General features: G+C 48.6%; 1 protein-coding gene across 5 annotated transcripts in view; it reads left to right on the top strand.

The window, feature by feature from the left end:
- Positions 1 to 24,464, top strand: part of CRB1 (crumbs cell polarity complex component 1) — a 1,156,197-nt gene that overhangs the window by 257,179 nt on the left and 874,554 nt on the right. The window lies entirely within an intron of this gene.

Raw genomic sequence — 24,464 nt, 5'->3', positions numbered from 1 at the left:
GGATCAACACGCCCACGACCTGGCTCCCGCATGGTGGACACACACCCGCACAACATCGCCAGACAGACAGGAACGCGCCACCCCCCATGAATGCATATCAGTGCCCAAACACGGTGAGAGCCCTGGAAGGACTTCAGATCGAGCCGGATAGGAAAGACCACGAACTATACGATACCCACCACAGCAACTTCATGCAAGAGCTAGAGAGAGAGGATAACTACAACACGGAAACACTAAATCCCCTCGGGCAAGCCAGAGAGTCATACCTCAACCCTCTGCCACAATACCAGATGGGAGGAACAGAACAGGTTCTATACCTACAAGATGGATATGACCGAGAATACGTATGCCTTCTCAGTGCGGAAGCTGAAGACACCTCAGCTCCCAGTGTCACAATACAGATGGGAAACATTAAAAACAGATTCATCGTCGACACAGGAGCGATGGTGAATGTCATGAACGAGGACATCTACCGTGAGATAGCCTCTGCTTACCCTCTACAAGAATCCAAAACACACATCTTTCAATGGGGAGCGGCCCAACCTATGAGCTCCAAAGGAAAATTTCAATGTGATCTACGACACAGGGACATCACAACAACTGCCACGATACACGTCATAAGGAGCCCGTCTATCGGCCGCTGTCTACTCAGCTATCGGACGGCTAATGCCCTTGCCCTGATTGACCTACACTACGACCAATCGGAGGTAATCGAAGGACTACCACTCCCACCCGAATCCATCAGAACAATGATAGACAGACCACTGGCGAAAGAAGATCTCAAGAACAAATTCCCCAAGCTGTTCAAGGGAGTGGGCATGCTGAAAGGCTCACACATCAAGTTACACATCGAGGAGAACATCCGACCTGTACCGCAACACCCACGCAAAGTGGGTTTCCACCTTCAAGAACAAGTATCAAAAGAAATCCAACTTCTTCTTCTCAACGACATCATAGAGAAAGCAGAAGGACCAACACCATGGGTATCGCCAATAGTAATAGTTCCCAAGGATAACGGTCGTCTCCGCATATGCGTGGACATACGCATCCCAAACACCGCCATCCAGAGGGAAAGGCACCCAGGCCCAAGCTTGGAGGACATGCTGATCAGGCTAAACCAGGCGAGGTTCTTCTCAAAGCTTGACCTCAACCAGGGCTACCATCAGCTCGTCCTGGACCCAGAATCACGACCCATCACCACGTTTGCAACGCACGACGGGCTATTTCGATACAAAAGGCTAAACTTCGGCATATCGTCTGCGGCAGAGATCTTCCAGGAGACCATCAGACGCCTCATAGCGTCGGAGATGAATGCACTAAACTATAGTGACGACATCTTGATATTTGGAAGGGATCAAGAGCAACACGACAGAGCCCTAAATACATCTGCTCCATCCTACAAGAGGCAGGACTGACACTCAACGAGTCCAAGTGCGACATCAACAAATCAAGCCTCAAATTTTTTGGACACATATTCTCAAACAAAGGCATAACCGCCGACCCAGACAAGATCAAGGCCATCACTGATCTCCAAGCACCCATGAACACGGCAGAGCTACGCTCCCTGTTAGGAATGGCGGGATATTGTGCGCGTTACCTCACAAACTACGCCACAACAACTGACCCACTCCGCAACCTCCTAAAGAAGAACCAACCATTCATATGGGACGCACCCTGCCAGGAAGCATTTGCAACTATAAAAAAGGGACTCACTAGCAACAGACAACTGGCGTACTTTCGTCCAGATTGGCACTCCATTATCACAGTTGATGCAAGTCCAGTAGGACTGGGAGCCATCCTTGCCAAACCGACTCCGCAGACAACGCCCATCACACGATAGTTGCCTACGCCAGCCGAGCCCTGTCACACACGGAAAAAGCATACTCACAAGCAGAAAGGGAAAGTTTAGCGGCGGTATGGGCATGCGAGAAATACCACCACTTCATCATTGGCAGGAGATTTACCCTGGTGACAGACCACCAAGCCCTCATATCCATCTTCGGGAACCCCAAAACAAAAATCCCAACCCGCATAGAGCGATGGGGAATAAGACTGCAAGAGTACGATTACACTATTGTCCACAAACCAGGAGGAGACGGGAACCCGGCGGACTATCTATCCAGACACCCCCTACTAGACGAAGACGACACCCTGGCACATGAGGCCACTGAATACATCTCGTACCTGTCATCCAATGCCATGCCACCTACCATCTCGACCTCAACATTCGAAGAAAGGAGCAAAGCCGACCCAATGATCAGAGCCGCCATCTCTATCACCCGCTCCAACAAATGGAAGGAACGCCGCACAAGATGAACAGAAGTAGAAGACGCAGACCCGAAAGAACTTGACCGGCTAGCTAAGATTCAAGACGAGCTCATAGCAACTGACCAAGAACTCTTGCTACGTGGGAAGAGGCTAGTAGCACCGAGGGACCTAAGGAAGACGCTAGCAACGCTGGCACATGAAGGGCACAGAGGAATTGACAATACAAAAAGATTCCTCAGGAACTATGTCTGGTTCCCATATATGGACACGATAGTAGAGGACATGCTCAGACACTGCAGACCCTGCCAACTGGCAGCTAAAGGACCAAACTCAAAACCTCTGCAACTAACCACGCTCCCGACCAGACCCTGGCAAAAAGTTGCAATGGACTTCTATGGACCTTGAAAGCAAGCGTCCCCAAACAGCACGATCCTCCCCGCAATGAGAGACAATGAAGGACTCTCCCAGGATGGGAATAAGGCCAAGACAGAGTGCGGGTGAGCGTAAATGGGAGTTTATCAATCAGAATATGGCATGCAAAGAACTCTGCAACCTCCGAGAGCGCTCTGTCTGACAATAGCAAAGACAGGCGTATATATTTACAAAAAACGTCATCAAAACCTACATACTATAGGGGGCACAAGTTCATTGGGATTGGGTGGCGACGACTAACTATAGGTGCTGCTGCGGCGTGGTTGGTCTTGGCTGAAGGACGTCACTGGTCACCCTCGTGGGTTGGCGCTGGGCCTGGCAGGTCGCCTTGAGTTCATCCGGGCGGTGTTGGTGTGCCAATGCGGTCTGGGGCAGGGATGAATGCCTTTCCTGACTTACTTGCCCTCGGTCATGCACACCGCAGTCATTCAGTCATTTACAGTGTTATTCTCTTTAGTAAATCTTCCAATAGGTTATTTTATAGGTTAATGCAACACAGGAGGAATGCACCTTGTGAGGGGTCTGGAGGTAATATATCGAGGCCTGGTTACCCGTGTCCTATTGACCGGGGCCATAGGTCGAGGGGCTAAGCTTCGGGGCCTGGGACGGGCGGTACAGGTCTTTCTGCCTTGTTAGAAGTTTGTTATGGATGTTTCGCTGCGTGTTGTCAAAGTGTTGGGTGTCCTGATTGCACAGGGCCATAAGTCTAAGATGGTCTGGTGGGTTGTGGGGTTTACGAGGGGGCGCTTGAGTTTAGACAAAGGTTTACTGCTGTGCTGTAAATAATGCAGGTTGCTGGCCGCGGCCTTGGGTGCTGCAGTGGGGGCTACAAATCTTTGAAGTGGCTCCAGTCTAGTCGGGGGAGGTGGGGTAGCGCAGAGCGGGCATCTGTTCTCATGTCTTGGCGGCCTTGGCAGGGTGGGAGGGGGAATGGCCTTGTACCCATTCACAAAGGTATCTCCCTCGTGTGTTGCCGAATGTAGGTAAAAACATCACAAACATTTGAACACTTTCTATAATACTTATTCAAAATCACTTCAAACGTGCATTTAACTTTGCTGGATGTGTCTCGAGTATACCCAGTCCGAGCACCATATTTGTATATTATGTTCTAGCAGCTACAGTATTTTAGTTACAGGCATATACATTCGCAGTAAATGAGGTAGTAGTTGGGTCGGTGGAGTACATAGAAAACGACCCGCCACTGTACGTGACGGTGGTGGCACATAAGGGGCTTAGACATACACACATGATAAGTGCATTCTCGCGCATCCTTTACATGAGTTCATAGTATAGTTTCATTCGCTTTCCCGTATACTCTAGCAGCACTTGCTTAGTTATGGCGCAAAACCATGGGAGGTAGGTTGCCCAGTGATCCACGCAACAAACAGATCCCTGGAGCGTTCCTTTATTATTAGCATCCAACTGCAATGGTGTGGGCTCGTCATTGCTTATATCATGGGAGCATGCTCTCTCATTTTAATACATTCTACAGGCGTTTGTAATATACGAGATTTTGTGGAAGAAAGCATACTTTGCAGGTGGTCTTTACATTAATATATACATGTATAAGACTGTCTGCCATCAAGTGACCATTTTACCGTTCTTCTCATTGTTCAGGCCTGCTGGCCGGGTCATGCTGATAGTGATAAGACACTGCGGGAGGTGAACTGTTACAATGTCAGCGTATTTCGCTAGCTCATGTCCGTCTTGTTCGTGGGAACGTGCTCGCAGCGGATCTGCCAGGGTGCTGCGGCAACAGGGATATGACTCTCCTAGGGTGGGGGCCGCTCTACAGTGCGCTGAGCTCACACCATCTTTACCGAGCAAAAAATGGTTTCTGGGCCTAGCTAAATTTGTGTGGCAATCAATACGTGTGGGCACTCGATATGTGTGGGCAATGTCTCCAGCGGGCGAGCCCTCCACCACCTGGGCCCGGGTGGCACGAGGGAACGCCCAATGAGCCATAGCCCTCACCTGGGGAGAAAACGCAGGCGAGAGGGGTCTCCTGGACCAGTCCTCCCCTACATTTCCCCCCTTTCGTTACTTAAGTAACGAATTCTTTAAATCCTCTATCCTCCTACATTCTGCTTCGTCCATCACTGCCTCATCCCATGCAGGAGTTCCTTTGATAGGCATCCATGCTCTGCACACCCCCCTTAAGCTCTCACCTCTCCTGGCGTATTCATCTGGAGTACACGTGAGATATATACACCCACCATCTCCCTCCAAATCTACCCAAACTTCCTCGTACCATTCTAGTATGCGGGGCTCTTTGATGGTGGTGTGCCACAGCTTATCTACAATATCCTTGTCGTGGTACATGGGCACCAGTTGGTACCTGGGTGTGTTGTCTACCCCTGTTTGTACTTGTGCCTCTTGCATCGTTTTTATTGTACCGTGTGAGTTGCCCATTGTCACCATCATCATTGCACCATTTGGTACTGCGTTAGCGCAGACTCGAAGACCCACCTGGCACAGGCAGAAAATCAAAAGGAGGAACACCACAGCTGGCATCAAAAATTTCACAGTTGTTCCAAGCCATGAGGGGACCCAGGAAAAGATGTTATCGAACCATGTACTATCTTCTGCTCCGCCTTCCATCTTCATTTTTTCTCCTAGGTTGTGGACTGCTTCGATCACATGGGACAGGGAGCCGTTCTCTGCGTCTTCAGAAGGTACGAAAGTGCAGCAGGCACTTCCTATTTTTCGGCAAACACCGCCGTCCATCGCCGTCAACAGGTCCAGGACATATCTGTTTTGCATGGTCATCAGTCGCAAGGCTCTTAGTTCGACCTTTATTATGTTAAAACCTTCTTCAGTGTCGTTTGCCAGCTGAATTAGTTCCCAACGGGTTATCTGGAGCCATTTTGCGTTAGCCCTTGCTTGGACACTTGATACGAGCGAGGCAAAAAATGTTTCTGCTGAGCTGAATAATCGATATTTGTCTGGGATCTGAGCCAATAGTTCTGATGATGCCTTTGATATATAATTTGATGCTCGTCTGTTACGGGTCAGCACCTCTCCCTTGCTTCCGGAAGACAGGACGTATATTTGTGACTCTGCAGTTGGTTGAGCCATACTTTGCTGCATGCGTTCCTGTGTCCTTTTGCTCCCATCGATGTGGCTTTCGGGTATCACCATTAGGGCTGAGTGCAGAGTGGCCATTGAGCAGCTGCCACTCCATGACGGGGGGAGGTGTAGGTATGCCTGGTTGCCGCATACCCAGTACGTGTCCATAAGGGCCGCAGTCCCTTTTCTTAGATCTGGGATGGTGAGGGTCTTGTTGCAGCTCTTGTTTGTTCCCATGGGGGTTCTCCCTTCTCCTTTAAAACACAGTTCATAGTCTTTTTCACTCTGCAGCTTGAAAGGCTTTTCGATGGGCGTAACCCAAGTTAACTTTGAAATGTGTTCCCTCCATACGGGTGTGCACGTTTCTTCTATCCATTGCAATTTCTCCGGTGCCACACCTCTCAGTGCTTCAGCTTTACACATTACTTCTTCGTTCTTCCACTTGTTATCAGAAAAAAGTGTCCCTTCGATTGCAAAAAATGGTTCTTTCAGACATACAACCCCTGACGGTTTTGGGTAGCACGTTTTCTCGTTCTGCAGCATTTGAAAAGTCACTTCATGTGCCTGGAAGGTGTTCTTAATTCTGCACAAGGTGAGATGAAGGAGACATTGGGCATCTATAATTGGCAACTCTTTGGGTAACAGTACTTTGGGTGTACCTGATGCGTGAGGGATGAGGGAGCAAACATAACAGCTCTCGTTTGTTGTTTGTTTAGCTGTGGCACTCATATCTGCATACCACTTATTTGTTTGGTGGGGGTGTCGTGGGTCTTCCATCTTATCTAGACCTAGCCCATAGTACTCATCATACTTCCTTCTCCCTGCTTCCCTCTTCCGTCTGTTGTTCTTATTCCTCATATATTTCCCAACTCCCTGGGCGAGGGACGAACTGGACCCCCCTTTCTCATTCCCGCCCCCCTTGGCCCATGCATCATATAATATTTCGTGTATGGCTAGCAGCTTCTCCTCTTCCTTCCTGACGTTATCTGGCAGGTAGTTGTTTAGTATGGGGGCAGGCTGACTGGTGGGGGTGTTATACAACCACGATATGGCAGACGGGTTTCGGTCATTTAAACTGTGGGCATTGTAATTAGATACCCCTGGTGAAGACACTGTGTTGTTCTGCATTCCACCTTGTGTTTTTTTTCTTTGTATTATGACAGCACTGGATGGTGTGGTATGATACCCCCATACAAGTTTAGTTCCATCCCATCTCAAAAAATCACCTTCTCTTGTATTGGCCCTTGTAGTTGTATTGGGCCCAGTAGTGCTGTTAATCCCTCCCCCCTCATTCATCTCGATAGAGATGAACGCTACAAACCAATATGTAACCAGACCAAACATTAGCATAAAAAACAATGTGATGCACACGGATAGTCCACACTCATACGAATATCTGCATCTCTCATTTACTAATTCTCTCATTCTACTAATTCTATCCGTTGCAGGCTGCCCGTTAGATGCCATGGAAGCTCCTGTTTTGAGATATAAAAGTGCATTAAGTGCATGCATGTAAACGTTTTGCTAGCACCATCAGTACCAATATATATATTTGACGGGGAATGGAATCGGGTGGGGGTACGGGGATGGGTATCCACAGACAGGGGTTTATACAGGCCATAATTGGTTATTTCATTAATTATATACAAATCAACAAGATAAAAAGAGAAAACACACAATCTTTTTTTTATTTTTCTTAAGTATCCTTGTCAGTTATTCTCTTATTAGAGTCCAGTACCAACACACACACGCACACAAATTCATATTCAGACATTCTGTTCAGTTACATCGTTTGCTGTTGTCTGTGCCTCCTCATCTACCTCCTCTTGTACGTTGCTATATGCCTTTCCGTACGTCGGTCAAGTGCACCCAGTACCTCAACCCTTTGACCTTTACTGCCGTGGGCGTACAAAATATTACTTCGTATGGGCCATGGAATCGTGGTGCATTCCACCGACGCACAAAGCTTCTGACATAAATCCAGTCGCCTGGCATTAGCTGTAGCTGTTGCCCAGGCTCCGTGACAGCGCCTGTTACATTTCCCTCTTCTCTAGTGAAGGGTGGGGAGAGTTGCTTTGATATCACGCGTGCTGCCCTTGTCAATTTCCTCAAATAATCTGTGAACTCATCTCCCAATATCGCAGCGCTTCTGTGAGCGTCTGAGTGTTCGCGCAGTGGCGAGTGTGCTGTGTTCATCCGTCTCCCAGTCACGATCTCGTGCGGGGACAAATGGTGGTCTTTGCTTGGCTGATTTCTCAATTCAAATAGCGCAAGGGGTAGGCAGTAAATCCAATTCTTCTTTAATGAGAAGCATAGTTTTGATAACCTGCCCTTCAACAGTCCGTTCATCTTTTCCACTACGCCATTACTTTGAGGATGATAAATTGAACATAATTTATGTTTTATTCCCAATAATGTAGTGACTTCCTTAAAAAGCTCATTCACAAAATGAGTGCCGTTGTCTGAGCGAATCACGTCACAAATTCCCCAGCGCGGGAACACTTCCCTTACTAGGAACTTGGCGGCGCTCTTGGCATCAGGTCGTGCGCAAGGTCCTGCTTCCACCCACCTTGAAAATGGGCACACAACCACGATCATGTACCGTGCGCCATTACACCTTTCTCCCATGTCTGCATAATCTATATGTAGTTCCTTGAATGGGCCAATGGGTTTAGGAATTGTTCCCCGGAGAGTGCGTAATGTCATTCCTGAATTGTATATTTGGCATGTTGTACATTCCATTGCCAATCGAGACACATGCTCCTGGAGACAGGGCACGAACCATTCTTCCTGTATTTCTGCTGCGATGTGCTGTTTGGTGTTATGTGCAGGGAAGTGTAGCTGTTGAAATGCAATCTCTAATAGCTGTATTGGCATTACCACTTTCCCCGAGTTATTTTGCCGCCACAGCAGGTCTGTTCCTGACTTGCTGCACCCTCGCTTTGTCCACATTAATTTTTCCTCTGCACTGGCTCCTTCCTGCAATTCTATTATTTGTGGTATGGGCATCATATTATATCCCTCTGGGGGTTCTTCGTTTCTTTTGTGCTTAAGTATGTACTCACCTGTATCATTCTTCTGAAAATAGGAAGCCTCCTTGGCGGCAGCGTCCGCTGCCGCGTTCCCTAAAGACACAGCATCTGTGTTGGATGTATGTGCTTGGCACTTTACTATTGCTACTGCTGTAGGGTTTTGCAGGGCCTCAATTAACTCTTTCAACAATTCTGCATGCTGTACTGGTGTTCCGTCTGCCCGCCTAAATCCCCTACGCCCCCATCTTGCTAGGCCTCCATGTACTGTAGTTGTCATGTAAGCTGAGTCTGTGTATATTGTCACTGCACAACCCTTTGCTGCATGTAGTGCTTCTATGAGCGCAATCAGTTCTGCTGCCTGTGCGGAGTAATGTGATGGGAGGCGGTATTGTACCAGTGTTTTATACTCACCGTCTTCTAACCTCACTACTGCCATGCCAACGTGTTTTTCTCCCGTGTCCACGTCAATTGATGCGGACCCATCCACAAAGTACACTTCCCCCTCGCTTAGAGCGTTCTCACACACCACCGTGTCCTCCCCTCTCTCTCCTGTGTAGGTTGCGCAATCGTGGTTCTGCATGTCTTCCAGTGTGCACGCTTCTGTAATGAATGTGGCGGGGTTCACTGTCTTGCATCTCACTATATGGATGTTGGCAGTGGACAATATAATCTCGTAGGCGGTCGCCCGCTGTGTGGTCAGTGTGCTTTTTGATCTCTCGAGTATTTCAAATAATGAATGTTCCACAAACAATGTCACAGGGCAACCCATTACTATTGTGGCACTTTTTTCAATCGCGAACGCAGCAGCAGCGAGTGATTGCTCGCACGCGAAATGGCCCTGCATCACGGCATCTAAAGTACCACTATAGTAAGCCAGTGGCTTGTGTCCTAAGGACGTCTTTTGTGTCAGCACTGCTGTCATGAGAGTTTCTTTGCAGTGTGAGAATAGGTAAAATTTGCGTCCATAATCAGGGTTTGCGAGTACTGGGGCGCTTGAAATCAAATCTTTTAATGTTTGGAAAGAGGAGCTCATCTCTTCCGTCCATTCCATCTTCCTGTTCTCCTGTTGTGCCACCTTTAATGCTTGTAATAGGGGCCCGGTGTATGCCGCATAGTCTAATATCCATGCTCGGCAGTAATTGCACATTCCCAGGAATTTTTGCATGTCCTTTACTGTTGTGGGTTCTCCTACTGATCTTATGGCTTCTACTCTGTCTGGTATTATTCTTTTCCCATCTCTTGAAATCAGCTGTCCTAGGTACAGGACCTCTGTCAGACAGTACTGTAGCTTTCCCTTGTCCACTTTGTACCCCTTGTTGGCCAGCAAAGTCAGTAATGTTATGGAATCTGTTCTGCATTTCTCTTCGTTTTGTGCGCATACTAGTAGATCGTCTACGAATAATGGTGCTCTCAACTGATAGGTTTCCTAGGTCTTCATGTAATACGCGGTTGAAGATGCTCGGGCTCTCGCAGTATCCCTGTGGTAATCTGCAATGTTCGTATCTTTTACCCCCCAGTGTGAAGGCGGTAAGGTATCTACTCTCTTCAGCCAGGGGTATAGAGAAAAATGCGTTCTTCAAGTCTACTACTGTAAAATGTGATGCCTCTTTCGGGATGCTGCATAGTATTGATGCAGGGTTCGGGACTAGAGGGAACTCCTTCTGAATTACATCATTGAGGGGGCGTAAGTCCTGTATCATCCTCCAAGACCCCCCTTTTGCTTTTTTGATTGGATAAATACAGGTGTTACATGGGGAGCTTGAAGGCACTATTATCCCTTTTGCTAGTAGGGCATTTATTGTTTCTTTTATCCCTTCTTCAGCTTCACGAGACAATGGATACTGTTTGACTCGCGGTAAAATTGCTCCTTGCTTTAGTTTTATTACCACAGGTTGTACTCCCTGCAACAGTCCCACATCATGGGGCCTGTTGTCCATAAGTTGTTTGGTACGAGCCTCATGTCGTCATCAAAAAATGACGGAGGTGCTCCTACCACTGTCATCAATTGGACGGGGGTCTCCCTTGCTTGTATTAAAATATCACAGGGCATCGCTATTTCCATTACTATTTCACCATCCCCTTCCGTGTCTGAAAAGAGATCCTCATCTGTCACCTCTCGTAGGGCGATGTTGGCGTTTGTGCACAGCATTGTGCGCCACTCGCACCCTTCCTCGTCCACTCCAATCACAGCGATCCTTTTTGCTGACACTTGTACAGCGTGCAAGTCTAATGATACCACTGATCCCGGTGCGGTGTTGGGGCACACTATGGGGCGGAAGAGGAACTCCGCCGGAATCCTCCAGTCCATGTCTCCTAGCTCGGGAATTATGAGGGCCAGAGTCTTTAGCCCTTTCATAAACATTCCCTCGTTTTGTGGCAGGCCTCGTATTTCCTGTGTGGTTGTGTAAGCTTGCACTACCAACATCGCACGCAAGGGGCATATCCCAGGTGTAGAACACACTATTCCTCTCTCGGTAAATGATATGGTCATGTTGAGTTTGCTCAGAAGATCCCTCCCTAGCAAGTTTATTGGGGAATGTTCGTAATACAATAAGGGTGCCTTCACAGTCTTACCCCCCACCGTTACGTCCAAAGCTTCTGTGTAAGGAACTTCAATTACAGCCCCAGAGAACCCCTGCGTCTCTAACTTCCTGTTAGATAACGGGAATCGGCCCTCTCTGACACATGATTTCTCCGCTCCCGAATCAACCATGAATATAAACTGCTTGTCTCCTATCTGCGCCCCTACCAATGGTTCCTCTGCTGCATTGTAGGTGGTGGATAGAACTGGACACGCAAGTGTTCTCTGTGGGCTGTCCTATGCGGGGTATCTCATCGCCCCTCCCTCATTAAAGACACTCCCTGAAACCACTGACATGCCACTGTAAGGTGCTGGTGCGGGGGCCCCGTTTGCTGTTGTCGCGAAAGGGTTACCTGGTGTGTATTGCATACTGTCATTGTTTTGTGGGTTGTTCTGTGTCCTATACTGGGGTCCCTGTTGCTGGCCCGTGGTACCCTGGCCGGGGTTTCTTAGTTGCTGCTGTCCCATTGGAAGACCATATGGGCTCCCTGGGTGTGGATGACCATAATTCTCCTCCTCTTGGAACCCATTGTTTTGTCTACTTCTACACTCCCTGGAGTAATGCCCCCATCGTCCACAGTTCCAGCAACTCCCCTGGGGGCCCCTGCCATCCATTTCCTCCCATTCCCCCGTACCCTTGTCCGCCTCCTCTCCGGCCCCTGTACCCACCTTGTCCCCCTCGAGGGGTCCACTCTTGCCACTGCGGACCTCCACCTTGCTCCTGCTCAGTCCACTGCCGCTGTGCTGTTCCCGCCCAATTAGTTGCCACCCTTCCTTGGAGTGCTATCAGCCCCTCCTCTTCATCATATCCCTCCCTACTGTGTGGGAGCGCGGCTACTGCTGCTGCAACCTTCACTAATTTTGTTTGTACTAACTTCGCCTCGTCTGCTAATCTTTTCTGCGCCACCTCCTTCTCCCTTTCCTTAATTCGTTTACAATGGTGTACTATTATGCTCTGAATTTCTGGCCATCCCTTTGCTTCAATACCTGCTATCTTGTCAAGCGCCTTCGGCACTTCCTTTGGGAGCCCTCTCTTTATAATAAAATAAAATAAAGATGTCGATTGATACCAGGGGGTGCCCGTTTCTGCTCTCCACATCTCTTGGACCCGAAAAATGTAATCCATAGCCTCCTCTCCGTCATTCATTGTACACTGCATCACTGACTGTAAGTCCGGTGTGTCTGGGAATGTTTCGCGTAAGGCATCCCACACCCTGGCACGCACTGTGTTAAAGGATGCCCCATCATGGCGGTCACAGTCTAACGTTACTCCCGGGAACCCGGCTTTTACCCATACTCTTTCAGCCTGATCGCCCACTGCTGACACGAGCAGACTTTTCACATCTCCTATAGCTAGGGGTACCCCAGCAGTATGTTTCTCAAAGGCATATATCCACTTACTTGCTCCTCCTGATAACGGGGGCAATAGCTTTAATAAATTGGCTTTATCCATCTGCGCTCATGGGATATAGTTAGGCCTCCCTCCTCCCCTGTGTATCAACGGGAGCTGTAGCTTTCCTTTCGTCGTCCCATCCGGGCCCGTTTTGGCTGCTGATGTTCCCAGTGATGCCATTTTCCCCACTCTGTTCCTTAATCGCCCCGTCCATTCATCGTCCAGGGTTCTCATTGAACACGTACCTTCCTCCCCTTCACTTCCCCCTCCCATCGCCATACTCAACCTGTCGCTTTCTTCTAACTCGTCCCTTATATCACACAGCAATTCCTCTCTAATTCCCCCAAGCCTTTCTTCGTTTACAACATCTCCCTCTCGGGACCCTACTTCTATTATTTGCGTTGGTTCTTCCTCAATTCTAAACAGGATCTCGCCCTTTTTCCACCCCTCTTCGGGCTTTCTATGTTCAGCTGGTGCTCTGGACGTACGCCCTGATCTAGTTGCATCTAGTGCTGTTCGTTCGCATATGTCTTTTATCCTTGAGAGCTCATCTTTTGCTATCGACAATCTTGACTCTAGATCATCTGTGAGCTTCTCTATATCTACCCTTTGTGTGCCTGCCTGGGCTCGCTCCCTCGTGCTTTCATATGGCGGAGGTGCCGTGGGCCGGTGGGGTGTAGTATCTTTTGGGGGAGGTATGTAAGTGGGGTCACTGTACCCCTCTGCGGGCACAGGCTTCTTTAATATCGGGTACAAACTTATTACCTCTACTGGTGGCGCTACACTTGACACTTCTTTGACATCTCTCTGTATTAGTAGTGGATTGTCTGTGGTAGACGGGAGATCAGGATTTAATGCTGGTGTTTTAGGCGGTGGTACTTCTTCAAATAACCTCCAAAGATCTAATATTTCCCTCCTATTCTGCAGCTGTTTTCCTTTGTATTTGAGAAAAATGCATGTGGCCACCGTATCCAGAACACTTTTATCAAATGACCCTCCCTCGGGCCAAATCTGAGGCAACCCCTCCCCCTTTAGCTCGGTCACCCATTGGTCGTGATATTTTTTAATCCGCTCCACGTATCCCGGGAGATTCTTACAAATATGTGATAAGGGTGTTTCAGCCCCCATCTCTGTGCCCTCCTGGTGCTGGTGTGTCTCCGTGTGTTTGCAACTACAATGTAAATGCAGTATCAATGTTATTCTTTTATATTTTACTTCACATTCAATGCTGGCTCCCTTTGGGCTCTCCTCCTCCCCGACTGCACAATGCAAAACTGGCCGTACACAATGTCTATTCTGTTCTCTTTGGGGGGCACATACAAGAGCAACCCATCCTTTATTTTGACAATGTCGGCCTGGAAATCAAAAGGTACTCACTCACTTCACTATATTGACGTTGACTTAGAAGGAAAAAGAATTTTTATCCGACCACACTTACCATGACCATTTAATTATTACACATTTATAACCGCCTCACACATTCACAACATCAAAATGTCTTCTAGCACATACGAGGTGCACACACCTCTTGGCACCACTCAATTCACCATTCAAGCTGCCCTCCCTTTCCTCCCTAGCCGGCTGTCCCTGTTCGTCTTATTTGAATATCTGGATGCGCGTATATATATATATAGATATTAACCTGCTTTCCCCCCTTTCTAGTAGGACTCTTCTTCTCTTACTGTCTCCCTAAGTTTGTGCTAATCACAGTTCTTTATTCTCCCCCTACCCTTAAAGAAAAAAGAAAAAAGTAATAGCGGTCACTAATGTACTCTCAGTGTCCCCTTTTGCTGAACACTTTTATTTTATATTCCACTTCTTCATATATTCCCAGTACTAGTCAAGATAGCACTATGCGGCGCCGCCTTCCACCCCCTTTCGGAGCTAGGTTCCCGTCACTCTTATCTCTTATTCACCTCGTAATCCTAATGGCCATATGCAAAGAAAAAGCAAGGAAAGTTCAAGATGATCCTTAGTAGATCTGCGTACCCCCCTCTTCGTTACCTGCCCTACACTTCTCTCCCCGCTCCCCTTACAATCGCTCGCACTCAGTACTCACGTGCCCGTCTTGAACCGATAGTCTCCGAAACTGGGTCCGTCCAGGCAGTGTCGCCGTCAGCTCAACAGTCAGTCCCGGCTCCGGCGAGCGGTACTCAAAGGGGATTTTTCAACCGGGATCCCGTACCCTCTCTCTATTGAGTGCGCACTTCTTAGTGTACCGGTCGCCGTTGGCGGGCAGCCTCCCGGAGCCGGCTCACCGTGCGTATCCCTTTTCGACCGGAGATTCTCGTGCCAAAAGGGGACGGTTATAAGGAGTTAGGAAGAAATAAAAATCACGCTATCGGGGTCACCACTGAAAGCAAGCGTCCCCAAACAGCACGATCCTCCCCGCAATGAGAGACAATGAAGGACTCTCCCAGGATGGGAATAAGGCCAAGACAGAGTGCGGGTGAGCGTAAATGGGAGTTTATCAATCAGAATATGGCATGCAAAGAACTCTGCAACCTCCAAGAGCGCTCTGTCTGACAATAGCAAAGACAGGCGTATATATTTACAAAAAACGTCATCAAAACCTACATACTATAGGGGGCACAAGTTCATTGGGATTGGGTGGCGACGACTAACTATAGGTGCTGCTGCGGCGTGGTTGGTCTTGGCTGAAGGACGTCACTGGTCACCCTCGTGGGTTGGGCTGGGCCTGGCAGGTCGCCTTGAGTTCATCCGGGCGGTGTTGGTGTGCCAATGCGGTCTGGGGCAGAGATGAATGCCTTTCCTGACTTACTTGCCCTCGGTCATGCACACCGCAGTCATTCAGTCATTTACAGTGTTATTCTCTTTAGTAAATCTTCCAATAGGTTATTTTATAGGTTAATACAACACAGGAGGAATGCACCTTGTGAGGGGTCTGGAGGTAATATATCGAGGCCTGGTTACCCGTGTCCTGTTGGCCGGGGCCATAGGTCGAGGGGCTAAGCTTCGGGGCCTGGGACGGGCGGTACAGGTCTTTCTGCCTTGTTAGAAGTTTGTTATGGATGTTTCGCTGCGTGTTGTCAAAGTGTTGGGTGTCCTGATTGCACAGGGCCATAAGTCTAAGATGGTCTGGTGGGTTGTGGGGTTTACGAGGGGGCGCTTGAGTTTAGACAAAGGTTTACTGCTGTGCTGTAAATAATGCAGGTGGCTGGCCGCGGCCTTGGGTGCTGCAGTGGGGGCTACAAATCTTTGAAGTGGCTCCAGTCTAGTCGGGGGAGGTGGGGTAGCGCAGAGCGGGCCTCTGTTCTCATGTCTTGGCGGCCTTGGCAGGGTGGGAGGGGGAATGGCCTTGTACGCATTCACAAAGGTATCTCCCTCGTGTGTTGCCGAATGTAGGTAAAAACATCACAAACATTTGAACACTTTCTATAATACTTATTCAAAATCACTTCAAACGTGCATTTAACTTTGCTGGATGTGTCTCGAGTATACCCAGTCCGAGCACCATATTTGTATATTATGTTCTAGCAGCTACAGTATTTTAGTTACAGGCATATACATTTGCAGTAAATGAGGTAGTAGTTGGGTCGGTGGAGTACATAGAAAACGACCCGCCACTGTACGTGACGGTGGTGGCACATAAGGGGCTTAGACATACACACATGATAAGTGCATTCTCGCGCATCCTTTACATGAGTTCATAGTATAGTTTCATTCGCTTTCCCGTATACTCTAGCAGCACTAGCTTAGTTATGGCGCAAAACCATGGGAGGCAGGTTGCCCAGTGATCCACGCAACAAACAGATCCCTGGAGCGTTCCTTTATTATTAGCATCCACCTGCAATGGTGTGGGCTCGTCATTGCTTATATCATGGGAGCATGCTCTCTCATTTTAATACATTCTACAGGCGTTTGTAATATATGAGATTTTGTGGAAGAAAGCATACTTTGCAGGTGGTCTTTACATTAATATATACATGTATAAGACTGTCTGCCATCAAGTGACCATTTTACCGTTCTTCTCATTGTTCAGGCCTGCTGGCCGGGTCATGCTGACAGTGATAAGACACTGCGGGAGGTGAACTGTTACAATGTCAGCGTATTTCGCTAGCTCATGTCCGTCTTGTTCGTGGGAACGTGCTCGCAGCGGATCTGCCAGGGTGCTGCGGCAACAGGGATATGACTCTCCTAGGGTGGGGGCCGCGCTACAGTGCGCTGAGCTCACACCATCTTTACCGAGCAAAAAATGGTTTCTGGGCCTAGCTAAATTTGTGTGGCAATCAATACGTGTGGGCACTCGATATGTGTGGGCAATGTCTCCAGCGGGCGAGCCCTCCACCACCTGGGCCCGGGTGGCACGAGGGAACGCCCAATGAGCCATAGCCCTCACCTGGGGAGAAAACACAGGCGAGAGGGGTCTCCTGGACCAGTCCTCCCCTACAACCTCTAGAGGAGGGAGGTTACCTATTAGTAGTAATAGATGAGTATTCCAGATTCCCATTTGTCAAGCAAACACCCTCGACATCATTCATGGAGATTGCACCTATAGTAGATGAACTATTCAGCGAATGGGGCATCCCCAATGTTGTCAAGACAGACAACGGAGCTCCCTTTCAAGGACGGGAATTTGCAAACTTTGCAAATCACCTAGGATTCATCCACCAAAAGATAACGCCACTCTGGCCTCAGGCCAATGGGATGGTAGAACGGTTTATGGCCACCATCAAACTGACCAGACAAAAAGCAGCAGCAGAGCAGACGCCTCACCCAAAAGCCATCTGCAGCATGCTACAAAACTACCGAAACACTCAACATGACGCCACGGGAAAGCCGCCAGCTGAACTCATGGTGAGGTACCAACCCAGAACACGCATACCCAGATGGGAGGACTACACACCTGAAGAAGACCTAGCAATCAGAGAACGAGACGCCGAGAAAAAGAGAAAGGCCAAACAATGGGCTGACACCAAAAGGAGAGCGAAAGAACAACAACTGGAAATCGGACAAACAGTCTTGGTGCGACAAACTCAACGTAAGAAAACGGACACTCGATACAGCCCAGCCCCCGAATAATCACAGCCATCAAAGGGGCCATGGTCACAGCAACCGGAGAACTAGGAGACATTACCCGCAACTCCTCGTTCTTCAGGAAGTTATACCTGGAAGAACCTGAAACGCAAGAGACACTCGACGAGAACCAGAGCGAGGAAGAAGAAGCAGAGCCCCTAGTGGAATCGACTGGCGAAAGTCGAGAATCACCGGGAAGACCCTCAAGGACAATCAAGAAACCAGTGAGACTCATCGAGCAGATGTAACTGGACTCCCGTGTTAAGTACGGGGGAGGTGTTGTACGTGGACAAAAGGGACACTGCCACTTTAAGAGCAGCTACGAAGAAAGAGCGGGAAGAAAGAGGAAAGGGAGGGGGCTGGAGGGGAAAACGGCAGTTGGTGTTTGGGAGTGAATAAAGACAGTTCACAGCAGCATTGGCTCCGTGTCATTCTTGAGGCCTGTGTATGAGCGAATGACCGGAGTACAACAAACACGCTGATTGCATTCGCAATTAGTCAGTGCTACAATGGAAGGCAATTCATTTACAATGTGGGCAATGCACAGGGACCTCGCAGGCACATCCGCGCTGCTCTGCCCAGCGAGCGCATGAACGCGCAGTGAAGTGTTATCATTGTAGCCTGGGGTTTGCAAATGTCTGACAAAGTTACGTAAGCTCTAGAAAGGAAGGGGTACACGGAGTCAGCTGCATAGTATGCACCGCAAGAGAAAGCGAGCAGCATATTGGGCTCGTAATTCAATGAAAGTCTGCAACTCCATGAAGGACAGACTCCTGAACGGACCTTGCAATGGACCTGATTTCCCCAAGGCGGGCACCAATGAACTGCTGGAGGTTTGTGTTGCGTCGGTGAAAACAAAAAGACCTTAACACATATCAAATATGAGACTGTTGCACCATTACAAAGGCAGAGTCGAAATATTTAACAGTTTTGCAAAGCGATCCCAGGTTACATAGGTTTGCGTCTTTTCGTATGGAACTGTCATGTTACTTATTTTAATCAACAGCTTTAAACCAGAAGTACTACCTAGCACATTAAGAAAATGAAATTGCTTATCACTTACTTGTCTATGCTAAGTTATATAAGCGTGGCACCCCTTCCCTTTGATTTACAAACGATAGGCACTTAGATAGCTCAGTGAGTTAAGCACTTACCTCTGGTGTCTGTGTTAGCCTGCAGGAAATATATATGGATTTAGGCTGGGCCCACTCAGCCCTTCATTCTTTTGAGCTCTATACATGGTGTACCTTGCAACGTTTGCTATTAATAACGTTTATTATTGCAGTGCTTAGAAGCACAAGGAAGCCAGTATAAAGTGCTATGTTAAGTCTTGACCAGGTCGATCAAGTCTCTGATGAAGGCGGTGTTCGGTTTGAGTGGTCTGTAGATGAGATGGAAGGTGACTGTGTCTGTCGGAGAGAGTGGGAAGTGGCAGGAGAGGACTTCGAAGGAGCCAATTTTGTCGATGTCAAGTCTTATGCAGGGCCACAAAGTCTTGTGGGTGACTGCAGTCCACACGGAATTGCCCTTTTCTTTGTCTGCCCTTCAATTCCGATGCCCGGGTGGGAGACACCCTTGATCTAATAGTTAAGAACAGAAGAAAAGAGGCAGGCCTAAGAAGGATGGTGGGGCTTAGGACACGTGACCTAGATGACTTGCAGCAGCTCACTAACTGCATAGGAAAAGAGGCTGGAGGGCTGCTTAAGTAGGGAAAGGGGTAGCAAAACAGGAACAAGGGAGGTGGGATTGACTTGTGAACCAAGAGAAGAAATTTAAATCTAGCCCTGTTTTGCATCATCAGCCATCCAGACTGGCGACCGTACTGTGACAGTACGAGGAAGTAGGTGTGAAGTGAGAGAGTTCAAAGAGAGACCTGGTAGCAAAGTTAATGATCTTGTTGAGAGGACAGAAAACATAGTTGGGAGCCCAAAGAAGATGGTGGTACTATAGTCCATCTTAGAGAAGACAAGAGGGGTTAAGAGATGCTTGGCGGTGTTGAAAGGAAGAAGGTGCCTGGTTTTCCTAATATTTAGGAGGTTGAGGCAAGCCCTACGTTCCAGTTTTGGAGAAGAAAGTAGAGAAGGTGTGAGAAGGCTCATAGATAACGCAAAGGTTTCTAGCTTTTGAAGAGTAGGGGAGAGTGTCAGGTGGAAACCAGATAAGCAGAGGAAGAGAAGAGAGAGCTTTTAGCAGGGAAGAACATTAGAGAGTGCAAAACCCCCATCCAATATTTAATGGCAGAGAAACAGTTTGAAATTTTGATAGAGAGATCAAAGGAGAGTTCAGGAAAAGATACGAAGATATGGGTGTTGTACACAAAGAGTTGGTATAAGAACCCAAAGGAGGAAATTTGTGCCCCAAGAACAGGGGTGTAGAGTGTAAAGAGGAGGGGACCAAAGACAGAGCCTTGTGAAACACCAACAGAGGAGTGAGTTGAGCTGTATTGTTTCCCCAGGAGACAGAATTGGCCAGGTGCAAGGTAGGATTCAATCCAGGGGCGGGCATGATCATGAATCCCAAGAAGAAAGAGAGTGTTAAGGAGATCAGAGTGATCGACAGTCTATATGGGAGCAAACAGGTCAAGTAGAATTAGGATAGAGGATAGGTTTGAGTGCTTAGCAGAGGCAATGAAGTTGGGCACATTCATTAGAGCAGTTTCTGTGGAGTGACAGGAGCAGAAACCTGCTTTTAGTGCTTAAATATTGCGGATGTCTAAGAAATTGGTAAGGTGGCGGAACACAACCCTTTTGAGCGCTTTAGAGAAGTGCGGAAGGAGAGACACAGGACAAAAGTTAGCCGATAGGTTCGGGTCAGCCCCTTGCTGGCTGTTTTGAAAATAGAGAGAAAGCAGAGTCGAGGGGCAGGTTGAGGAGTTCAGCCAGGTGAGAGGCCACTAAAGGGGCAATGGGCTTGACTAGCTGAGGATCAAGAGGGTCTGATTGGGCACAAGAGGTTAGGAGAGAGTCTCTAATTTTGGACATATTTGCAGAAAAGTAGTCAGCTAGGTCATTAGTTGTGAGAGTGGATTTGGTAGTTATAGGGCCTCATTATGAGGTTGCTGGTAGGCCCCTGGTAGTACCTGCGGCCTACCGGCAACCTCCGCTTACCATTTCTGCCGCCTGATATCCTGGTAATACTGGGATACTATGGGCGGTGACAGAACGGTAAGTTCCCATTCCAGTGGAGTCCCATAGGACTTCATGTGAATGGGAACACTGAAGCACCGGCACTGTAAATAATGGTGCTGGTTCTTCAGTGATTTATCTCCCAGTAGGGGCTTAAACTACTGGCAGCTAAGGCCTGCCGGAAGTTCACAGCCCCCTATCGGCAGACTCGGAGTGAGCCGGTCTGGAAAAAGGTGCCGGTAGCATTGTTACCTGCACCTTATTTCAAAACCGGCTCACTTATAATGAGGGCCATAGACTTAGGAGGAATGAGAAGGGAGTTTAGGGTGCCCATAGCCAGTGAGGATGTTTGGAATGAGAGTCAATGAGGGTTGAATTCCCTCTTCACTCTATCAAGAGTGGGCTTGAGAGAGTTCAGGGCAGAGAGGTAGAGTTTCAGGTCCTCATGCGAGTGGGTACGCCTCCATTTGCGCAGAAGCCGATGCATGTGTGTGCACAGAGAGCGTATAAATCGGGTGTCCCATGGCTGAGGATGCTGAGACTTAGGGGTGAAAGTAAACAGTGGGAAGTGAGAGTAGAATGAGTCATATAGTAGGGATTGGAAGCTGGAGAAGGCAGTGTTGGTGGAAGAGGCAATGGGTGTGAAGAAGGAGAGTGTGAACTCTAGGTTGGAGAGAAAGGGGGGAATGGCAGAAGGTTTACATTTCCTTTTAGCAATAGGTGAAGCAAGTGGTGAGGAAAGGAGATGGTGGTGGAACCAATTGAGTGATCATCTGATCGACAGTGTGGTGTGACATTATTATTAGAGACAGAGAGAGACTGAGGTGGAGATGAATAGGCGATCCAAAGAGTTACCCCCTGTGTGGTGGCGAGGAAGCCCGGACCCAGCTTGTGGCCACATTTTTTACCTAAACTCCCACCCCTGCGGAGTGCACTCAGGCCTGGCACATACCAGGTGACAATCGATGATGACAAAGAGACAGTCAACTGTCACAACCCTACCACCCTGAGATAGTTGCCATGGAAGTGCCACATCGTCTGCATCCCTAGCTACTTAAACACAAGCTATCCTGTGTGACCAAAAGGCACACATATGACATATGACATGATATGGGCCATACACAAGTATTCCAAGGCGCAATGAGGCAGGGAGGGGGGAACAAGGGAACACAGAGAACGGTACTACTAGGCCAGGTGTCATTGAGATCGTGCAAGTGCAGGGGTAGGGGGAATGGGAAAAGTGCAAGGGGAAGGGTGGTGGGGAGTCCAGTACAGGGGAAGTAGCCCAAAAAAATAAAACATAGGTCGCCTGGTGGCAACTACAAAGGTAAGTGCAGACAAGTGCTGGGAAGGGAGGGCTGTAGGGATAGAGAGACAGTACTGCAGTGCAGGGGTTGCCAGGGAGGCAGTGCAAGTGGAGAGTGGCTGGGCCAGGGACCGAGGTCGGTGAGAGTGGCCCAGTTGCAGCTCCTGTGCAGTTCCAGTGGAGAATTCTGCAAGGGAGAGGCAGACAGTAAGCAGAAGCAAAGAGGAAGGTCTTGAGGTGCTTCCAGAACTGGAGATGGTTCCCCTCAAGTTCAAGTCAGGCCGGAAGTCTGTTCCAGGGGGAGGGCCCTGCTGTGGAGAGAAATCTACCCCCAGCTAGTTGCTCTGAGAAGCGGAAGACCCGGACATGCAAGGTGTGCATCACACACACCCGCAAAACAGGCCATGGCCATCACTGTCATGTCACTCAAACCCTCCCAAACATCAACATGACATGGCAAGCAATACCCATACACCAATGCAGTAACGATAAGGTACACATTGCCATGTCCTAAATGTACAGTGGCATCGGACACTGCTGCCTGACCCGGAATCAGATGAAATGACAGATCAACAAAATCTCCCACCCAAAATAAGTCATTTCCAAATGCATTACAACAGTCGTAGACGTAACATCACAATGAATGCCTGTCTACATGCACATTATGCATTGCAAAATCAACACTGCAGCTCATGTGTGCAGTGTCCTACTCCTGCATCACACTGCTCAGCGCACAGCACAGTGAACAGCCATTGTGTGTGATGCACACCCTGAGCATCACATCTAAGTGACAGACCATGTCAAACATCAAATTAGGCATGTACTGGATCCATGATCGGTCACAGAACATGTGCTGCCGGGACACAGTGGGCACCAGAAGGCAAACAGTGTACACGTGGATATGCAAGGGTGGGAGTACATGTAGTGCATCAGAGTGCAAGTGTGTGGTTCTGCAAGGACATGCACTCCACATATGCATGTGCACTCAAGTGACCATCAGTGTTCCCTACACATCACATGTGAACATCCACCATGTGTACACCCCAGCATGTCAAACCACAACTATCCCCTCGCACCTGAAAGGAAAACACAACACATGAACAGGCATTGATCAGCAGAACACAACATGTACATAGGATACCACCATTACTATGTCAGAGTTCCCATCACACTGCAGGGCAAGGCAACTATCAACAACAACCCGCCCCCTCCCTCACAAATGACCATGACCCACTGAACAACTGCACCTGGGTCATGGAGCCTCCAAACCTCAATTCCACCTGGCCACAGGATCACCTTTACCCTTCGTCACCATCTCCCACCTTGTGTGTAAAAAGATGCCTGAACCCTCAGAATCCACACTCATTTCCAAAATCACAAAATCCAAGGCATAAAAACGAACCCGAACACCCTCCAGTAGATGACTTGATGTAGCAGTACCTCACAAAGGCCAAGTACTACCACAATGATGCAACAACCAAGGTAGCACAGCAAAACAATGTCACGACAGGATGTGAGACATGTGTGGTACATGACATAGGATGATGCACCATGAATGGATGTGTACTGTCACATGTCCCCTGTACAGGCGCGGGAGTGTCACGAAACAACCACCCCCACCATGTCCCGGGTGCCTGCAAGGTCAAACTCACACAGGCCCCTGAGACCCTGGTGGGGAATGAGGTTCAGGGATATGCAGTCGGGACAGGTGTTGACACACTGGATGACTGGAATGAGTGGCAGGAGAGAGGAGGAGGAATGACACATGAAACTAGGGAATGCATGAAAATGTACAACCTGCATGAACACATACACAATCCAAACAAACTTGGACATCATTGTCATGGCCTTCTGTAGTCCAGGCTCAGGAGTGGTACGAACCAACCACCCCCTCTAGGGTTTTGGCGCCTGCAAGTTCGGGGCTTACACAGGCATCCGCAACCCCAGTGGGGAAAGAAGGTCAGGGAACGTTGCTTGGATAGGCAAGGGAAGCAGGAACACCGGGTAGAGGGTACAGGTTTCAAAATTGCATAGGATCACGGGTGATTAGGGAGAAAAAAAACATACCAAATTGAACCACACAGACATCCATGCATCAGTACTCTCCCCAGCAAGCCTATGCAGAGCAGTTCGTAAGAAAAACAACAAGACACTTAGCTAAAACAACAAGACACTTAGCTCTGGTTTTGAGAGCTGGCCTCCTGCCTGCGCACTCTCG

The sequence above is a fragment of the Ambystoma mexicanum genome, chromosome 1q, assembly GCF_040938575.1.
Source record: "Ambystoma mexicanum isolate Mex_15411 chromosome 1q, UKY_AmexF1_1, whole genome shotgun sequence".
Taxonomy (NCBI): domain Eukaryota; kingdom Metazoa; phylum Chordata; class Amphibia; order Caudata; family Ambystomatidae; genus Ambystoma; species Ambystoma mexicanum.
The sequence above is the reverse complement of the archived record's forward strand: the minus strand, read 5'-3'. Positions and strand labels throughout refer to the sequence as shown.